Here is a 5,064-nt window from a genome sequence, read left to right as displayed (position 1 = left end):
GGGAGGGACAGTGAAAGGGATAATTCTGGGAGGGGCAGTGAAAGGGGTAATTCTGGGAGGGGCAGTGAAAGGGGTAATAATAGGAGGAGCAATGAATGGACTGTTTGATCTCGAAGAGAGAGGACTGAGGTGTTACCTGACAGAGAGCTTTGGGATAATGAGAAAAAAAATGAACAGGGTCGAACAGAGACAGAACTATATCAGAACATTTGTAAATGATTTGGGATAAACAGCTTTACTCAAAGAATAAAAAATTGTCTCTTTGTATCTTTCAGGTTTGCAGTAAGATCATTGAGAAAAACGCCAATCCACAGTGGAATCAGAGCCTTGTATTACCGATCAGGGTACGGAAACGATATACCCCCGACCACGGTGACTCTCTCTCTGTCCAAGATTGTTAGTGCTTCAGCTCAGTCGCTATGTGGCAATTCTTGAGCTCTGTATCGGATTTGAATCCTGTGTGTTTAACTCTGCGCTGTTCGCTGGAGGAGTTCACAAAGCGAGACTGCTTGGTGTTTCATGGGCAGGGCTGACCTGGCCTGAATGGGATGGATAGTACACAGTCCTCAGTCTCTGCTACTGCCTAGTGCTTCCAAGTCTGATTCCACTGTCTGTACCGTTTCCTGCCATCACCCATCTCTATATCCTCGTTCAGGGATTTTGGGAAGGCCAATAAACACTGGCATTAATAATCAGCTCACATCCAATAGATCATCATCTTGTTAAAAATCATGTGACAAAAGCCTGTTTTTTCAGCCAGTTTGTTCCACTATATCCCAGTGTATCCCATTGTGTCCCAGTGAATCCCTCTGTATTCCAATATTTCCCTGTGTGTCCCTCTGTATCCCACTGTGTCCCAGTGTGTCCCTCTGTATCCTATTGTGTCCCTCTGCATTCTATTGATTCCCATTGTGTCCCTCCATATCCCATTGTTTCCCAGTGTGTCACTTCTTATTCCATTGCTTCCCAATGTGTCCCTCTGGATCCTATTGTTTCCCAGTGTGTCCCTCTGTATCCCAATATTTCCCAGTGTGTCCCTCTGTATCGCATTGTTTCCCAGTGTGTCCCTCTGTATCCCATTGTCATAGAGTCATAGAGCTTGACCGCACAGAAACAGACCCTTCAGTCCAATTGACTAGATATCCAAACCTAATCTAGTCCCATTTTCCAGCACTTGGCCCATCCAGATGCCTTTTAAATGTTGTAATTGTACCAGCCTCCACCACTTCCTCTGGCAGCTCACTCCACACACGTACCACCCTTTGCATGTGAAGGTTACCCCTTAGGTCCCTTTGAAGTCTTTTCCCCTCACCTTAAACCTATGCTCTCTAGTTCTGGACTCCTCCACCCCAGGGAAAATACCTTCTCTATTCATCCGATCCATGCCCCTCATGATTTTATAAACCTCTACAAGGTCACCTCTCACCATCCGACGCTCCAGGGAAAATAGCCTCAGCCGATTCAGTCTCTCCCTATAGCTCAAATCCTCCAACCCTGGCAATATCCTTGTCAATATTTTCTCAACCGTTTCAAGTTTCACAGCATCCTTCCTACAGGATGGAGACCAGAACTGCACGCAATATTCCAAAAGTGGCCTAACCAATTAGCTGTACAGCCGCAACATGACCTCCCAACTCCTGTACTCAATACTCTGACCAATAAAGGAAAGCATACCAAACGCCTTCTTCACTATCCTATCTACCTGCAACTCCACTTTCAAGGAGCTATGAACCTGCACTCCAAGGTCTCTTTGTTCAGCAACACTCCCTCAGACCTTACCATTAAGTGCATACGGCCTGCTCTGATTTGCTTTTCCAAAATGCAGCTTCTCACATTTATCTGAATTAAACTCCAGCTGCCACTTCTCAGCCCATTGGCCCATCTGATCAAGATCCTGTTGTAATCTGAGGTAACCTTCTTTGCTGTCCACTACACCTCCAATTTTGGTGACATCTGCAAACTTACTAACTATACTTCCAATGTTCACATCCAAATCCTTTATATAAATGATGAAAAGTAGTGGACCCTGCACCGATCCTTGTAGCACTCCACTGGTCACAGGCATCCAGTCTGAAAAACAACCCTCTATCACCTCTCTCTGTCTTCTGCCTTCGAACCAGTTCTGTATACAAATGGCTAGTTCTCCCTGTATTCAATGAGATTTGACTTTAATAAACAGTCTACTATGAGGAACCTTATCAAATGCCTTACTGAAATCCATACAGACATTTTACTGCTGTGCCCTCATCAATCCTCTTCTTAACTTCTTTATAAACCTATTGTGTCCCACTGTAAGCTCCCTCTGTATCCCAGTGTGTGCCTCTGTATACCATTGTATGAGCTCCCTCAATAATGCATAATGTTGCAGTATATCCCTCTATATCCCATTGTGCGATCTCCCTCTATATTGCATAAATTCGCAGTGTGTTCCTCTATATCTCATTGTGTGATCTCCCTCTATATTGCATTACATCGCATTGTATTCGTCAATATCCCACTGTGTGATCTCCCTCTATATTGCATAATGTTGCAGTATATCCCTCAATATCTGACTGTGTGATCTCGGTCTATATTCTATAATGTTGCACTATATCCCTCTATATCCCACTGTGTGACCTCCCGCTTAATTGCATAATATTACAGTATATTCCTCTATATCCCACTGCGTGATCTCCCTCTATATTGTATAATGTTGCAGTGTATCCCTTTATATCCCATTGTGTGATCTCCCTCTATATTGCATAACATCGCATTGTATCCCTCCATATCCCACTGTGTGATCTCCCTCTATATTGCATATCATCGCAGTGTAACCTTCTATATCCCACTGTGTTATCTCCCTCCATATTGCATAATGTTGCAGTATATCCCTGTATATCCCAGTGTGTGATCTCCCTCTATATTACATAAATTCGCAGTGTGTTCCTCTATATCTCATTGTGTGATCTCCCTCTATATTGCATTACATCGCATTGTATTCGTCTATATCCGACTGTGTGATCTCCCTCTATATTGCATAATGTGCAGTATATCCCTCCATATCTCACTGTGTGACCTCCCTCTATATTGCATAATGTTGCAGTATATCCCTCTATATCCCATTGTGTGATCTCCCTCTATATTGCATAACATTGCAGTGTATCCCTCTATATTCCACTGTGTGATCTCCCTCTATATTGCATAATGTTGCATTGCATCTCTCTATATCCCACTGTGTGATCTCCCTCTATATTGCATAATGTTGCATTGTATTTCTCTATATCCCACTGTGCGATATCCCTCTATATTGCATAATGTTGCAGTATATCCCACTATATCCCACTGTGCGATCTCCCTCAATATTGCATAATGTTGCAGTGTATCCCTCTATATCCCACTGTGTGATCTCCCTCCTTATTCCATTATGTTGAAGTGAATCCCTCTATATCCCACTGTGTAATCTCCCTCGATATTGCATAATGTTGCAGCATATCCCTCTATATCCCACTGTGTGATCTCCCTCTATATTGCATAATGTTGCAGTATATCCCACTATATCCCATTGTGCGATCTCCCTCAATATTGCATAATGTTGCAGTGTATCCCTCTATATCCCACTGTGTGATCTCCCTCTATATTGCATAATGTTGCATTGTATTTCTCTATATCCCACTGTGCGATATCCCTCTATATTGCATAATGTTGCAGTATATCCCACTATATCCCACTGTGCGATCTCCCTCTATATTGCATAACGTTGCAGTATATCCCTCGATATCCCACTGTGTGATCTCCCTCTATATTGCATAATGTTGCAGTGTATTCATCTATATCCCACTGTGTAAACTCCCTCTATATTGCATAATGTTGCAGTATATCCCTCTATATCCAACTGTGTTATCTCCCTCTATATTGCATAATGTTGCAGTATATCCCCCTGTATCCCACTGTGTGATCTCCCTCTATATTGCATAATGTTGCAGTATATCACTCTCTATCCCATTTTGTGATGTCCCTCTATATTGCATAACATTGTATTGTATCCCTCTATATCCCACTGTGTGACCTCCATCTGTATTGCATAATGTTGCAGTATATCCCTCTACATCCCACTGTGAGATCTCCTTCTAATTTGCTTAATATTGCAGTGTATCCCTCTATAACCCACTGTGTAAACTCCCTCTATATGGCATAACGTTGCAGTATATCCCTCTATATCCCACTGTGTGATCTCCCTCAATATTGCATAATGTTGCAGTGTATCCCTCTATATCCCACTGTGTGATCTCCCTCCTTATTCCATTATGTTGAAGTGAATCCCTCTATATCCCACTGTGTAATCTCCCTCGATATTGCATAATGTTGCAGTATATCCCTCTATATTCCCCTGTGTGTTCTCCCTCCATATTGCATAATGCTGCAGTACATCCTTCCATATCCGCCTTTGTGATCTTCCTCTATATTGCATAGTGTTGCAGTATATGGCTCTATATCCCACTTTGAGATCTACCTCTATATAGCATAATGTTGCAGTATATCCCTCTATATCCGACTGTGATCTCCCTCTATATTGCATAATGTGCAATATATCCCTCCATATCTCACTGTGTGATCTCCCTCTATATTTCATAACATTGCATTATCTCCCTCTACATTGCATAACATCGCAGCGTGTCCCTCTATATCCCACTTTGAGATCTACCTCTATATTGCATAATGTTGCAGTATATCCCTCTATATCCGACTGTGTGATCTCTCTCTAAATTGCATAATGTTGCAGTTTATCTCTCTATATCCCACTGTGTGATCTCCCTCTATATAGTATAATGTTGCAGTATATCCCTCTATATTCTACTGTGTGATCTCCCTCTATATTGCATAACATCGCAGAGTATCCTTCTATATCCCACTGTGTTATCTCCCGCCATATTGCACAATGTTGCAGTATATCCGTCTATATCCGACTGTGTGATCTCCCTCTATATTGCATAATGTTGCAGTATATCCCTCTATATCCGACTGTGATCTCCCTCTATATTGCATAATGTGCAATATATCCCTCCATATCTCACTGTGTGATCTCCC

The 5,064-nt window shown here is 42.2% G+C and overlaps 1 protein-coding gene across 1 annotated transcript in view; it reads right to left on the bottom strand.

Moving 5' to 3' along the window:
- Positions 1-5,064, bottom strand: part of LOC122554658 (dysferlin-like) — a 283,205-nt gene that overhangs the window by 231,982 nt on the left and 46,159 nt on the right. The window lies entirely within an intron of this gene.

Source organism: Chiloscyllium plagiosum, chromosome 1 (genome assembly GCF_004010195.1).
Source record: "Chiloscyllium plagiosum isolate BGI_BamShark_2017 chromosome 1, ASM401019v2, whole genome shotgun sequence".
NCBI lineage: Eukaryota > Metazoa > Chordata > Chondrichthyes > Orectolobiformes > Hemiscylliidae > Chiloscyllium > Chiloscyllium plagiosum.
This window is presented reverse-complemented; position numbering and strand designations above follow the sequence as displayed.